This window comes from Abrus precatorius, unplaced genomic scaffold (genome assembly GCF_003935025.1).
Source record: "Abrus precatorius isolate BTA unplaced genomic scaffold, Abrus_2018 Scaffold10, whole genome shotgun sequence".
Taxonomy (NCBI): Eukaryota; Viridiplantae; Streptophyta; class Magnoliopsida; order Fabales; family Fabaceae; genus Abrus; species Abrus precatorius.
Window position 1 is genome coordinate 11,990,260 of NW_020874292.1, and position 17,745 is coordinate 12,008,004.

Below are 17,745 nucleotides of genomic sequence, written 5' to 3' on the forward strand. Positions count from 1 at the left end.
TACGGGATTTTGAAGATGTCTTCCCTAAAGAAGTATCTTACTGCCTACCTCCAATTAGAAAAATAAAACATCAAATTGAAAAGAAAGTGGGGCAACAAGCAAAGTATATCAATAAGGGAAGGAAGAAAGTAGAATTTGAACCTGGAGATTGGGTTTGGATACATATGTGCAGAAAACAGTTTTCCATGCAAGGCTTCAAACAAGAGGGGATGAATTATTTCAAATCTTAAAGAGGATTAGAGATAATACATACAAAGTGGACTTATTAGGTAAGTATGGTGTTAATGCTACTTTTAATGTATTTGATTTATCTCTCGTTGATGTAGGTAATAAAGAGTCAAATTTGAGGACAAATTTTCTTGAAGAAAGAGGGATTGATGAGAATCAAGGAATGCCCATTGAAGACAAAGACTTGAAGACATTGGAAGAGCTTCAAGGACCAATGACAAGGGCAAGGGCAAAAAGAATAAATGAAAACTTAGAAAAGATTGTTGCTGTCTTATTTGAAAGGGAGCTCAATTTAGAGTTAGAAAAGTCCAAGATAATCAATTACATATGCTTAGAGGATTTGAACTCTAACGAGTTTTATTAGGATTTAATTATTATGTTTAGTTTATTTATTTTAATATTAGTCATTACTTATTTTGAGTTTTTATTTAGGATAAAATCTTGTTATTTTATTTAGTCTATTTGAATTTAGGCTTGTTGGTACAAGAAGCCCATTAGGGTTTGCGTTAGTATTAGTTTACAAGCATTAGGCATATATAAGCTCTTGTAAACACACTTTTAATTAGTTTTTCAAATATAATTTGAGATTGAACACTCTTGTGAGAGCGTGTGACTCTAGGTTCTTGAGTGAGCCAATTTTCTTTGATCTTATCAAGAGGCCAAAACTCTTGTGGCAATCGTTCCTTGGCTTATCAATCTTGCGATTGTGGCGCCATTTTCCATCTCTACTCTATTTTTACTTCTTATTAATTTTCTTCTTATTTCAATTCTTATTTGTGCCGTAATAATTTCGTTTTTATTGTGTGAAATCTAACTCAAGATCGTTTAATTCGGCGACACGGTTTGTGGATGTTATCAATTGGTATCAGAGCCTGGGCCGGAGCCGATGGACCTTATCGGCGTATCCGTGGCGGCTTAAGTGCCTTATCGGTGTGTCCGTGGCGGACTCTCTTGAAGAGGGAGGGGATGATGAGTCCCACATCGGTTGGGGGGAGTGACTTATCAGTCTTTAAATAGCTGTGGCGTCCTTCCTTCTAGCATGAGGCCTTTTCCTAGTGTGTCATATCTGGGAGAAACAAAACCGTGAGGGTTAACCCCCAAAGCGGACAATATCATGCTAACCGGTGGACTGGGTGTATGTTATCACCTGGTGAGGATACTATCCCAAAAATATTCTTAGAAAACCCAGGACATGATTAACCTGTTACAATTGCAAAAAGTCTGGTCATCAATAAATACTGTAGGCTTAGGAAAAAGATTAGTAATCTCAACCTTGATCCTTCTATTGAAGAGGAGATCAACAATCTCCTCATAGAGTCCTCTGAAGAATATTAGTCCTCTGAAGAATATTATGCTAAAGAGTCTAGTGAGGATATTAATCAAATCCAACAAGATGATCAAATTTCTTCTTCTGATAGTGATAAAACTCCAAAAATCAATGTTTTAACAAAAAAAAACAAGATCTTCTTTTTGAAGTCATCAACTTTATTCCTGACATCTTGGAAACAAAAAAGAAACTAGAAGAACTTTTTACAACAAACAAGTTTAATGTAAATAGCATTTTTAAAATATTAGAAAATAGTTATTGCACAAAGCCAACCATTATTCAGGATCTTCAAATTGAAATTAACAATCTCAAAAAAGAGATTCGTGAAATCAAAGAACAAAAACAAATTCATTAAGTTATTCTTTTCCAACTTGAAGATGATGATGAATCTGACGTTGCGAAAGAATAATTTTCTGAGAAAAATTATTCTAAAAATCCAGAATAAATTTTTATGAATTTGATCAACAATGTCAAAATTCATAAATTTTACATTAATATCAAAATCACTATTGATGATTTTGTTCTTGATACTTTGACACTCTTTGCTACTGGTACTGATTCAAATTGTATTTCAGAAGGATTAATTTCTACTTAATATTTTGAGAAAACTTCTAAAAATCCAGTACTGCGAGTGGCTCTAATATTAAGATTAATTATAAATTATCTAAAGCTATTATTGAAATCAAGATTTTAAGATAGAAAGAAGTTTTCTTCTTATAAAAAAATTGAAAAATGAAGTTCTTTTGGAAACACCGTTTATAAAAACTCTTTTCCCGCTTCAAACCTCAAAAGAAGGAATTTTGACTTGTCACCTAGGCAAACAAATAACTTTTAAATTTTCCAGTAAACCTTTTACTAGAAATATTAAATTTATTCAAAATAAGAATCAAATCAATTTTCTAAAAGAAGAAGTTTCTTTTGCTAACATTAATAAACAGCTGAAGAATCCATCACTTTAGAAAAAGATTCAAAATCTTTTAGATTCCATTCAAGTTTCTATCTGTTCTAATCTTCCACATGCATCTTGGAACAGAAAGAAACATATTGTAAATCTCTCTTATGATAAGGATTTTAAAGAAAGCCAAATCCTTACAAAAGCAAGACTCATTCAAATGAATGAGGAACTTCTTCAATATTGTCAAAAAGATATCAGAGATCCCTTAGACAAGAAGCTAATTACAAAGAGTAAGAGTCATTGGTCATGTTTTGCTTTACGTGTCAATAAGCAAGCGAAATTAGAAAGAGGTACTCCCAGATTAGTCATCAACTACAAACCTCTCAACCAGGCTCTTCAATGGATTATTTATCCTATCCTTAATAAAAAAGATCTTCTTAATAGACTCAATTCTACTAAGATCTTTTTCAAATTCAATATAAATATAAAACCACCTTTACTGTTCCTTGTGGGCAATACAAATGGAATGTAATGTCATTTGACCTGAAAAATGCTCCTTCTGAAGTTTAGAAGATTATGAATGATATTTTCAATCTCTACTCCAAGTTTGCCATTGTTTATAATGTTGATGTTTTAATCTTTTCCCAATCCATTGATCAACATTTTAATCATATAAATGTTTTTATTAATGTTGTCAAGAAAAATGGTTTAGCTGTGTCTAAATAAAAAATCAACCTTTTCTAAACAAATATCAGATTCCTTGGTCATAATATTCATCAAGGAACCATTATTCCAATTAGTAGATCTATTGAATTTGCTAATAAATTTCCAGATAAAATCTTGACAAAACCAGTTATAGAGGTTTTTGAGATGTCTTAATTATGTAGGAGAATTCATTCCTCACCTTAACAATGTTATTAAGCCTTTACATAATAGCCTTAAGAAAAATCCTCTAGCTTTGACTAATGTTCATACCAACATTGTCAAAGAAATCAAAACCAAAGCCACAAAAATAAAAATATCTATATCTCCCTATACCTCAAGCCTTTAAAATTGTCAAAACAAATGCTTCTGATATAGGATATGGTGGTATTCTCAAACAGAAAATCGATTCCCATGAACATATCATTGCATATACATCAAAACACTGGAATTTTGTACAACAAAATTATTCAACTGTCAAAAAAAAGTTTTGGCAATTGTTTTATGTGTTTCAAAATTTCAATCCAATTTATTTAATAAAAAATTCCTTATCAGAGTTGACTACAAATCTGCCAAAGAATATTTACGAAAAGATGTTAAAAATCTTGTCTCTAAATAAATTTCTGCAAGATGGCAAGCAATATTAAGTATTTTTTATTTTAAAATTGAATATCTCAAAGGCACCTCAAACTCTCTTCCTGATTATCTTACTCGTAAATATTTACAGGATAAGAAAGATGTATAGGAAGGCAACAACCTCTTCCAAAGGAGGAGCTGTGACACCCTTACTACTGATTACGCCATGAATATAAATATAATATTAAAATAATCCAAGTAATAAGAAAGCGACATGTATGAGTTTACGTCTATTCACATAAATAGAAACTAAATACACCATCTGCACCAGTTATTCAAATACATATATACATATCATCTGTCATAATATATAGTCATCCAATCATATAAACATATGAACATAACTGAATTACATACAAAATAAAGTGGAGTCACGATATCAGAGACAATAACAAAAAAAAATGACCTCATAGGCTTTTCCCCTAGACCTATGATCATAAAAAATACCATTTCCTCCAAAAGTTAACAACAGTTAAGGATTTCCATTTACCCATTCTCTCAGTCACTAGAAATTATACCTACATATATGTACAAGTTACACTTTACTCGGCCCTAGCCTACCCTCCTTTCCCACTAGGTTCCTGCTCAGAGGAGTCAAAACTAGGAGGAAGTTTGGCATGAGAAGCAGTCCTTTTCCTTCCAGTAGCAGTAGGGGTGTTTAAACAGTGAGAGGAATCCACAAAGTTAGAAGAACTAGAGGAAGTCGAATTAAAAGTGGATGAGATGGAGATATGTCTGGGTAGAGATATGTTCGTTATATTGGGTCGTACAACAGGTGGTACATAAGGCCCTAAAGATCTAAGAAAATTCGGGAGTAATGTTGGGGGCGAAAATACAGGGACAGGGGATGGCACATGGGGTCTCAAACTGTACTCTAGGAGGAAATGGAAAAGTAAGTCTCATGGGTACCCTAATGGGGATGGGGTATGCCTATCGGTCTGGCCTGTTTCTATCTAACAAACAGGTAATAGCGCCAGTACGGTGAACTGTTGTTGCTCTCAATCGTGCACCCATCTTTCTTCAGGATCATATCTGACTGTGACGCTGAACTGATACGGTGGTCGAGCCATTTGTGTCCTCACCTACTGAAACATATTCACATATAACACACATAGCAACTAAAAGGGTGAGACAAACCCATTTCAACCAAAGTACAGTAGAAAACACATCAAGATCTTTACAATCATCATAGCAAATAGCAAACAACTCAATATACAATGTACATGCCATGTATGATTCTGTGCATCACCTAGTTAATTGCTATAGTAACATATGCATGTGGGTCTAAACCATTTCTTTCTTTCTGGGAAAGATCAGGAGTTCACTGCCACCAACCATTCTTGGTCATAACCATCTCATCAGATAGTTTCAAAGGTATAGCTCAATTGATTCTGAGAATCCATCGAGTTTTATCAGCATAGTTCGGTTTTGCAGTGAGAACCGACAACATAGGGTTGCGAGCCTTGGCCTTTGCCCGGCTCAATCACACCTGACTATCCCCAAGACTAACCTGGAGTCTCCCCTAGATTTTGTATACTTCCCATCCAACACCACCATCATCACATGCTTATGATGCATAAACCTAATTTCAGTCTTTTAATTAAGTATTAAATATTTCTTTTCAATCAACAACGACATATGTTTCAAAATTCCATCGACAATCCGGCATAGTTTCCTCTATAATTCAGATATTTCCAAACTTTCTTCTCTCTGCAAAACAGACAGAAAATTTCAATACACTTCTAATTTTAAACAGAGACTCACCAACTCCACATTTCACAACTTTCCAGCCATTTCAATGGCTCTCAAATACTTTTTTCCAATTATTACCACATTTCAAAATGCTCATTTAAAATAATACTTTAAAATGAATTAAAATCCTTTAAATTATTTAAATATGTATATAGGTATACTTTAAATATATAAAAACTATTAAATAAATTTTGATCAAACCACTTGAAATTAAAGAAGATTTTTAAAAAATATTTCTTAAGAAGAAAATTAACCACAATTCCATTTCTCAATTTCTAAAACACTTTTCAAAACCTATCAAATTTTATGTCAAATCTTCCCTTTTTTAAACATCTTTATTTCACAAGTCTCCAATTCTTTTCAATTTTCAACATACCTTCTATATGCTTACTCCACATGAATGATAGTTCATTCCTCAAGTATTTTAGGCAATCAATTATTTATACTGAATTCAACAAAACAATTATCATAGAAGCATTATCACACGTAAAATCAATCTCAAAAAGGAATATCAAACAATTGTATACTAAGTATAGAAATAATTATAAATTCCTTCAAATAATTTATACATACATAGCAAGGATAAAACACCCCATCTCCCAATGTTTTTCTACTATACCCTTGAAAATAGATATGTCCCCTCTTACCTTGAAGTGTATACTGATTTTTCTCACCAATGTCTTCTTTTCACCACTTCTCAAATCACGATCTTAACCAAATAATCACACATAATTATGATCAATGTTAAGAGGCATTAATCATCCCTCTACTAGTGAGTTGAAACTATCATTTTCTAATCTTCACAAAAATGGATCTTACAATTGTTTTCTATGATATAAATGGAATACTATAATCCTAATGGTGATTAAAAATAATTATTTTCCCCTCATAATACTCTTAGGACAGCACCTTTAGACCAAGGGTTTTAAACCCCAAATGCATTTTTAACAAAACAAAAAGCACCAAAATTATTTATTATAAAACATAGAAGGATTAAGCTAACTAAAACATAATTTAGAAATAAAAATTTTGGACAAAATCTCACCCTCATGCCACTGTTCCAGCATCCAAAAAGAGGGAGAAAATAAAAATTTTAATTAGTTCAAAGTGTTCAGAATGATGAAAATAGGCAGGATATTAAAAAAATTTAATGAACTTACTTGAAAATTTAAGGGATTAAGACCAAATATGATCAAAAATCCTTGGGAGAAAGAAAATGGGGCTTACGGAAGTGAAGGGAGGAAGTGGGAAGCTTAAGAGACTAATTCTTATCTTAAATAGTAAAAATAATAATATAATATTAAAATTTTCACTAATTTTTTTGTAATTAATTGAAATAATTAGATAAAAATTATAAAATTTAAAAATAATCATGAAATATATTAAACATAATTATAAAATAATTTTTGACACTATTGACCATTTAGTTGGTGTGCAAAATTTTTACATGCAATTTTTACTTGAGCATATAACTAATTTACATAAAATTAATCAAAAAATTCAAAAATGCTCAAAAATTACAAAAAAATTATATTTATATTTCAAATAATATTTATAAATAAAATATAATTTTTTTATATTTTGTTATTATTATTATTATTATTAAAATAAAATGTTACTTTTAACTTTATGTAGCAATATTAACGAGTAAAAATGGTCACTTTTTGTAACTTAAAAATTTTTAAATTAAAAATTATCAAAAATTTCTTAAAAATATACCTAACAATTTTATCTAAAGCATCTCATGTTAATTCTATTCCAATTTTCCCAAAAAAAAAAATAAGAACTATACTTTAACTTAGAATTATGTTAATAAATTAATTGTTTAGCAAAAATAAGGATGTTACAGGAGCCACCAACAGAGGAAGAGTCAGACTTGCTCTGACTTTGAATAAATCAAAATCAAAATCTGTCTTGACAGATTCAAATTCAACCTCTTCGGAGTTATCCACTCCGACTGGGTCATCAACCCAGAAAACTATTCAGATCGTTGAGTCATCTACTCAGCAATTCAGAATTTCTAAAAAAGATTCATCCAACAAAGCTAATTCTTCTTCAACCCAATCCAAAACAGCTAAATAGACCCAAGATGACTATGCTTTACCCGTTATCACCCTCCTGGCTCTCTAACAAAGAAGTTTGAACATTTTACCTAAGAAATTCTAGGGAGATATTGCTTCAGAAGATGAAATAGAATTAGACTAAACCAGCACAAAACTAGTTAGAGAGAGAAAGGAAGAAAGTTGAAGGATGATAGTCCGAACAGAACTAGCTCAAGAGGAAGAAGAGAGAAAAATATAGAAAATATTAAAACTTTTATTAAAAATTTGAAAGAAAAAAAAAGCTTACAAGACTATCTTAGGGCTTCTCTTATATATATATATATATATATATATAAGAAACAGAACATCATTAAATAGACTTGTGTGACCTTTTTTTTTATAAGTTCCTCAACCTTCCTAATCACTTAAACCACGCCTTAAAATTTGGGAAGGTATTTATATATCATGTGAACAAAACAATAAGAGAATTAAATGTATTTTTATAGTTGATTATCAATTAATTGAGTATATCTTGTAAAAGGCTAAAATAATAAATTTTAATAAATAGTTTAATGTTTCTTTATCTAATTCATAAAAATCCTAGATAGATAGTGATGCTTGTTGTGTCACACCATATTACGAATCAAATTTATTAACTTATAATATGACAAATCAAAGTGAATCTGTAACAGTGAAAATTGTAATCAAGCTATACCACCACTTCATATGGTTGCAATTGAACATGAAAACATTATTTAATATATATACTTTTCTAGCCAACCAATTAGAAAGTTGCAATCGAACAACAAAATTCATAATCGGCATGGTGGATAAAAACTAAATGATGTGGTTCATGACCGAGTCAAAATTACATAAAATGTAATAAAAGAATAATTATAGAATAATTGAAGAAAAGTATAGAGGCTAAAAATTAAGAACTATTTTGCACTTGCACTAATACCTGTAGTGCTCAGCTCTATAGAGATCTAGGTGTAAATGGAAGAGAATGCAAAAGCTGTGTGAGTGCTTAAAGTAAAAACCAAAATCATATAAGTTTAGTCATTCTCTATTAAAAAAACATTGATCTGAAATGAAAAGAAAGAAAATCAAAAGAAATATGAAAACATAAATCAGCTAAAGAAACATAGAAAAACAAAGAGTGAGAAAATGAGAATCAACGAAGTACTCACCAAAAATTCCAACAAAACTATTGGAGAGTTATTGTACAGAAGAGTTACAAGAGAGTTCTTATGAAGGAAAGAAGATGTCTATCAATTGGAATAGTAGCAAGACTGAGAGCTTTAACCCTAACAAAGGCATAAGGCAAAGGAATCCTATTTCCCCATACATATTTTTTATATGCATTGAAAGACTTGACCATTTGATCTAGGATAAGGTTAATAATAGTGATTGGACTCCTTTTTCTTTTTATTCTCTTGGACCTAAAATTTTCCATCTATTTTTTGTGGATGATATAATTTTAGTTGCCAAAGCTGATTGCTATAATGCTAAGGTTATAAAGTATGTTTTGACTGAGTTTGGTTCTACTTCTAGTCTCTTGGTAAATAAGAACAAATCCTGTGTTTATTTCTCCAAGAATTGTGACTCTACTGTTAGTTAGAATATAAGTTCCATCTTAGGATTTAGGAAGTCTAATCAATTTAGTAAATATTTAGGTTTCCCTATTAGTCATATCAATCCTTTTAGGTAAGAATATACTTTTATAATTGACAAGATTAGAAAGAAACTCTCAACTCAGAAAATGAATTCCATCTCCTTTGCAAGTAGAATTACCCTTGCTCAGTCTTGCATCATGAATATCTCCATCTATTTCATGCGAACAATGATTATTTCTAAAATTATTTGTAAAGAAATTAACAATATCTGTTAAAAAGTTTGTTTAGGGATCCTTAAATAATTGGAAATGTCAATATATTGGTTGGGGAAAGATTTGTAAGCTCAAAAGTGAGGGAAGTTTAGGATTCAGAGATCTTAATCTTATCAACCAAACCTACATAATGAAACTATGTTGGAGGTTAATCAACTCTCTAAATGATTTATCGACCAAGGTCCTGTGCAGTAAATACAAATTCTCCCTAGGAAAAAAACTCAACTATTAGTAACAACCAACAATCTTCCCCTTAGTGAAAAAACATGGCCTTAGTTTGAAATTATTTTTATAAAGGCCTTGGTTGGTATATTGGTGATGGAATGTTAGTTAGATTTTGGGAAGACAGTTGGATCCTTAACAAGCAAGATTTATCTAGTTTTTCTACTCAGCCTATCCTTGAGAGTGAGCTACATGATCCTATAGCTCTTTCTACCCATCAAGGAAACTAGGACTTTAGTAAAATTAGGAATTTGCTCCTTGAACCTATTTGTGATTTAATTAGTCACACTAATCCCCCTACTTTGCCAACCAGTGTCTAGGATCAAGTTTTTTAGAATTTATCCAACAATAGGACTTTCTCTATGAAAACTGCTTATAATTTATTGTTGGATCAAGATCACAATCTCTCTAATTATGTGAATAGTAATAATTTTAAGATGGTCTGGGATTGTAAGGGTTTCCTTAGAATTTCTATTTTTTATGGAAAATTGCTTATGGTAAACTCTTAACTAATGAGGAAAGGTTTAACCAAAATATGACTAACTCTCCTTTGTGCTCTAGGTGTATGGATGCCCCTGAGTCTGTTATAAATGTTCTCAGGGACTGTTGGACTGCTAACTTGATTTGGAAACAAATTCTTCCCCCTGATAATTGGTCATCTTTTTTCAGTCTTGGCTTGTCCAGTTGGCTCAGTTTTAATTTGTCTAGTTTGAATTTTCCTTTGTACCCTTATTGGAATTTTTTATTTGGAGTTGTTACTTGGAATCTTTGAAAGAATAGAAATTGTGTTACTTTCCAGAATAATCCTCTAAATAATGAAGCTCTGTTGCATAAAAAAGGAGTTGCAAGAAGCACCAAAGATCTGTTTCTAAAACCTAGGGTGTTCAAAGGCCGGTGAAATGGAAGCCCCCTCTTGACAAGCAGCTAAAGCTTAACATAGATGGTTCCGCTTCTCAAACTTTGGGACTTGCTAGCTGTAGAGGCCTAATTCGTGATAGTCTTGGAAGATTCATAGCCGATTTTTATAGATCCTTGGATCCTTACTCCCCAATAGCCACTGAACTTTAAGAAATCTATTGGGGTCTCCAACTGGTTTATCCAGCTCATATGGATAAAAAATGATTCTAAAGAAATTATTTTCTTAGTTATTAATGTTTATAATTGTATTCATCCTCTTTTCTTTGCATTTAATGAAATTAGGATCTTACTTAGATTCATTAAGTTTGTTAGGTTTAACCATATTCTTAGAGAGACTAATAAGAGTGTTGATTGGATAGTTAAGATTAAGTTTGAAGTTGGATTGCCTTTTTCGAGTTCGATAAGACTCCCTCTTCTTTAGAGCCTTTCTTAATGCTCGATGCTCTAGGAACTTTGTAACCTAGCCATTTACCTAGTTTTTGTTCGATTAGACTTTTAGTCTCGTTTACTAGAAAAAAAAAGTTTCAATAGTTTAACTGCAAAAAAATTTACTTTGAATTCTTTTCCATCTATTTCCTAGTAAAATATCATTTAACATTTGTAAAATCTTTGTATTTTGATTTTTTTTTCTTTAAATACATTTTTATTACTTATAAGTAATGTTCAAATTGGTTTTAGCCTTTGTAAAAATAAATTATTAGTTTAACTAGTCAAAAAATTATAACTATTAATCTTAACTAGCAACTGTTAATTAATTGTGTAAATAGACTTAATCAATGTAATCATACTTTACCTATATCTTGTATCTTTGTGTAATTTGTATTGAAATTATCTGATGAATAAAATTAAATGTTTACAAAATATTTTAATATTATTCATCTTAGTATTTTGTCGATTCAAATTAATTTACTTGACTGCTAAATATTGACCCTTAGTAATGTATATTGATAAGTCTGTTATTATGCCCTCTTTTACAGCTCATATATTAATATTTGACATTTATTTTATTTGGATTTTACACTAATTTATATATTAATTGTGCAGTTTGGTATAAAGAGGCTGCAAGTGAATTTTGGGTGCTCTGAGCCCAAATTGATAAAAGATTAGAATTTCACAGCAGTCAGCACGCCCAGACCCATTCAATAAGCACCGGTGCTTCAAACCCATACACGGTCGTGTTTAAGGCCTTGCACGGCCGTGCTCATCTGCGAGAAGCCTATTTATGAAGAGTTTGTAGAGTTTTCAAATCCTATAAAAGGGAAGATCTCAGGTATCGTAAAAAGAAATTATTATGAAAGGTAAATAAGTTACACGATATATAACCATCCTATATAGCTTCGTTATACATTACATAAAGTTACATGGTAACCCTTCCTATAAAACATAAGTTTCTCTTACACAATTAATAAAAATTATTAATTAACAGAAAGATTAGGATCAACATTTATAATATTTTGAGTGATTAAATCGTTACAAAAATCACGAATACTAAACCGATAATATTATTTAAGAAGATTAAAAGCATTATTTAAAACACAAAAGGATTGAAATAAAACATAATATTCTAAAGGGTTAAACTATCAACATTTTTGTGTAAGTACTAAATTAATTTAAGTATTCTTTATAACGACCAAACATTTGTTTGAATTAATCTATAATAAGTGGAAACGCAGAGTAGATATATGAGAGATATTTGATGAAGGAACGCTGACCTAGTTAAATATATATAATAGGGAACTCAAGAATCTAACAGAAAAGGAACAATGTTACGAAACTTCAAGTCCAACGAATTAATGCCGTACAAATTCAATATATTTTTTATTTAGGTAGAGGATTCAATATACTATTATTTAATCACTCATTATGCAAATTCTTTATTACTGTACTAGTTTAAGAAGCCTTGTGTAACAAGTGGGGAAACAAAGTCTACACCCAAAAATAATAAAGATATTTCGAGCGTCCCCTTTTATAGTATGGTAGTTAGTAGCTAATTATTTTCTCTCTTGCTCATTGTAGAAACTTATTCTAATTCATTTAACTATAAGTACAACGATTAAAATGTAAATAAGTACGTAATTTGTTAAAGGAAATCTCTTATTTTAAATCAGTAAATCTTATAAATAAAATTATTCAATAATAATCCTTTTGTTAAAATAATTACGTTGACTAATAAATTTTTGCTTGTGGTTATTATTAGACTATTCCGAAGTTGAACTACAAATCTTTCGATTGACAAGTATGAACTATATGTGTGCACACGTTACTAATTATTCTTGATCAAATAGCGTTTACTTTGCTTGATACGCAATGGATGTGCAGTTTCGTCCTTTTCTTCTCATAAGTAAGTCTCAGATTAATTCCTTAAATTATTAACGTTAATCGGTTTTGTTATTAAAGTTATTAAATGACAGTTTTTCAGTCTTTGACATTATTAACAAAATCATTTTAATTTTTAAAAAATACAAAATAAAGACTAAAATGATAGCTTTATAATTTTATACAGGGACTAAATTGTTTAATAATTTAAATTTCAAGAACTAAAATAATTTTACTCCATAAAAAATCATGTATGGATTGGTAAAAATACTTTTTTCTATAACTTTTGATTTTATTTTCCTTCTATTTTAGGTGAGTTTTATATGTCTAAGATAATTAAATATAAATTATAATCATCGATACTTTATTAAATTGAGAATAGCTATTTTTATTATCTTGTATTATCTTGTTTTTTATCAAATATTTTATCTAACCTATTACTTGGTACCTTTTACGTGATTTACTTTGTAAAAATGATTTATATATGTAATCTTGTTTAAAATTAATTTTCAGGTAATATTTTAGATTATTAGGAGTGTATATTTCAGTCCCAAGTACCATTAAAAGAACTCATGCTATCGGCTTATCTGCTCACACACCCACCAATAAAATAAGATAATTTTATCATTTAGGGAAACTTAAAGAGTTTATAATTACAGACTAACAGTTAATTTTATTTAAATTAATAAAACCATCTGAACGGAGATTATTCAATGCTAAATTATTAGTGAATGAATGATAATTGTTTTTTGTAATGTCTCTTTTCAAATTGCATTTAAAATTTGGAACGAAATAATAGGTTAATGAAAAAAATTCAACCTCCAAAAAGTCAATACAAGGTTTCAATGGTCTCCATTAAATTTAGACTTTCAATGTAAATTTCACTATTTTTTTAAAGCAAATAGCGGTGAACTTATCAAGTTGAAATTATTTAATTTCGTCGATTCAAAAGTATTAGGCTTACTAATTAATTCTAATCAAATTCAAACACAGCTCTGTTAATTATTTTTCTGGTAAAAAAAATCAGGTTCTTTACTACTGATGTTATATCCAAAGACTTTGTGAATTAGAAGACAATTCTATATATAACTTAATAAACTTGTGACTATAAATTCTTAAACAATAGTTTTTATTTAATTTTTTTCTAAAACGGATTACTTTTAAAAATTTGTTCACTTTCTCATCAGGATTTCTTTTTATAAATTAGTTCTTCTTTTAATTTAATATAATTAAATTTTTTATTTTATTTTTTAAATTTAAAATTTATCTATATGTTAAATTATATTTAATATACTCACCTAAAAACACTAGGCACTTAAAAAAATTATTTTCAAATAATAAATTTTATTATTAATATTTATAATATTTAATGTTTCTTAAATTTTAAAAAAGTATATAATATATGTAATTAATTGTTTGAATTTTTATTATAATTTAATAATACTCATATAGAGCACGGAACTACACTAATATCTCATATGTTAATCGTTTGTATATCGGTAATATTCGATTAAGAAAATCGCATATGTTATGCAGTTAACTATAGATATAAATAAAATGAGTAAAATAAAATTTAAAAAAAAAATTAAAATATGAAAAAAATATGCATTGAAACTTCAAATTTTAAAAGCTCTGAAATTTTTCTATAAATAATCAGTTTTTTTTAACGATAAATTGTAAATATTTCATTATTTACGGTTTTCATTAAATAAATTTAATTATTGACCAAAATAATTAAAAAATAAAAATATCTTTTGATCGGATAAATAAATATATAATTAAAACTTTAATTTAAAAAAATGAAAGATGTCTTAAGTCTTGAAAAGAATAATATATATATATATATAAAGTTTATACAAATTTAAAACAAAATGAAAATTTATATTTATATTATATAAATAAATCAATAAAAAATATTTTATAGTTAAGTTTCAAGTTTGTATCATTTCATAAATTAGTGAGTTCTTTATATTGTGAACGGGTATTATTAAATTATTTTTTAATAGTTATATATTGCGAGAATTTTTTAAAATTTAATAAATTTGAAAAATAATTTTTTATTATTAATTAAAACTATCATCTTAAATATGAATTAATTAAAGATATAATTTTTTTAAAAAAAATAAATATGAAATATTCAAATTTTAAATTAAAACTAAATAAAAAAGAATAAATATTGAATACATGAGAAGCAACATTTTTCATTTGAAAATTTTGCAGGAATATTTTTAATTCAATAAGGAAGGTTTTTAAAAAGAATATTTTGAACAATTTAAAATTTTTAATCGAATGCAAACAAGTTTCCCTTTTTTTTTTAACGTAACGAATTGAAGGTTGGATATCTCCCTAACAATAGGTTATTATTATTATTATTATTATTATTATTATTATTATTTTACACTCAACAAAGTTATACACTTCAATACTTTCATGTCTCTTTGGTAAGAATAAAAATATATCATGTTGTCCAATAGAATTTAACGTCTAACCTATTTAAAGTTTAATGTGTCTTGTTATATTTAAGTAATAGATTTAATTTAAGATTTTTTAAAAATTTAATTAATTGAATAAACTAAATTTAAGGTTAAGAAAAAGTTCATTAAGTTTAATAAAATATTTTATTTAAGATTTATAAAATTTATAATAATATATTAAATAATTTAATATAAAATTTTTAATATAATATTATATTAAATAAATTAAATGTTAAAATAAATAAAATCTTAAAGTAAATTTTTTTTTATTAGAGTTGAAGTGTAACCTTGCCACATCTTATATGAGTAAGAGAAAGTGTTGCATTTGTTAAAGTATTTTGTGTTACTATTACTTGATATATCTTTTTTATCAATATCTTTATATATACTTTAAAACAATATTTTTATTTGTGTATTTTATATTTTTATTTGTTACATTATTCTTTTGTCTAAAACTGATTTACTTATATTGTATTTATTAATTTAAAATGTAAAACTTTATACTACTAGATTTGTTTAATAATTTATGTTTATTCAATCATATTTGTTGTATGTTTAATGATTTATTTGTTTAAACTAAATATGTAATTTAAAAGTGATAAATAAAAATATATAATTTTATTACAAATATTTAAAATGTTGAATCATATTTTTTTATGAATTATTTAAATATAAGCCTTATGAACTTTATAATAATATATTTATTTAAATAGTTTAATAACTTATAAAAAATTTAATAGTTTATCAAATATCTCAATATAAAATAAGTCAAATCAATATAAAATAGATTAAATTAAATTTTTAAAAAAGTCATAATAAAATTAATAAAAAGTTTATAACAAATAATAGGTTAAATTTAAGTTTTAAAATTATTAAATAAGATAGACTTATTTATATAAAACTTAGCCCAACTTATTTTTATTTTTAATTTTTACGTGTCAGTAACTCTTATAAGTAAGATCATGCTTTACATGTAAATAATCATATTATTTCAAGTTTCTTCAAATTGAAATATTTTATACTAATCATTTTTTCTTTTCTTTTTCCTTTTCAATTTTTACCTTTCAAACACTTTTCCTCTCCCCTTTTCCAAACTTTCAAAAGCGGATAAAAAGATGTCAAAGTATCAATCAAATTTGTATTAATTAATCTTATACAAAGTATATGAAGGAAATTATTAGACGTCAACGGAGTTGATCCTTATATTGTCTTTATTTAAATTTACCGAAAAAGAAACGGTCTCTTTACATATACAGTGCTAATATAAAGTCCTAAGCTTACAAGTGGCCAAGTTGTATATACTGAGACGGGATAAGTTTGAACACTTTCAAACCCATACAATGCCATTTTCATTCTCTATCTGCACCGTATGACGCTATACCACTGATCTGTCATTGAATAAATATCTGACACATGATATAATATTTAATTTAATAAGTAATAAAACGAATAGATTAACTATGCATTGATCCATTTGGATGTATTTAACTTCTATGTTTATGTTTATGTTTATGTTTATGTATATGATGGCTGATAATATATATTTTTTATTAGAGAAATGTATTAAACAAAATATAAGAGGTATCCTAACCTTTAATATAATATATTTAATTAAAATGTACTGATTTTATATTATTGTTTAATTATAATTATTATATAATTAAAAAATCATCAATTTTAACAATTATTACTTCAAAAGTCATTCTTAAAATAATTTTTGTCTTATTATCAATATAAATTTTTTTACATCAATATAATGTTTCTTAATGTAGTTATTCTTATAAATTAAAAATTGTTTAATGTAATCAATCTAAATAATATATTGTTTAAAAAAAGAGTACAGTCTTTTCAATCAAGATTAAATTTTATGTTAATTAGGTCCACCAAATGTAAACAATATCAAACGGATTATTCCTAAAAGATCCCATTGTAGAGAAGCCATAAAGACTACATATAAGCAAAATGCTTTGGCCTTTTATTTCCTCTAATCAGACCACATTGGAACATTGTTGATGATAATGATTATACGAACCATCTCAAAACGTGATTCGTGTCTAACAAAGCCTAATAACCTTCTACTAGTCAAACGCTAAAGCAAGATGCTAACAATAACACATTAATTATAAATCTTGTATTTCAAAAACTTGCTGAAATTTGACAAAAGTTCTACCTAAATTATAAATATATATTTGGAAGATATTTTAGATCTTCCAAAGATGTTCCTAAAACTCTCAGTCTTTCTCTCTCTGTCTCTCTCTTTCTATAATATACTTAATTATTTAAATAGTATCTCTTACTTAACCGTTTTTGTTGAAATGCTCTAAATTTGCCTGCTGCCTAATTTT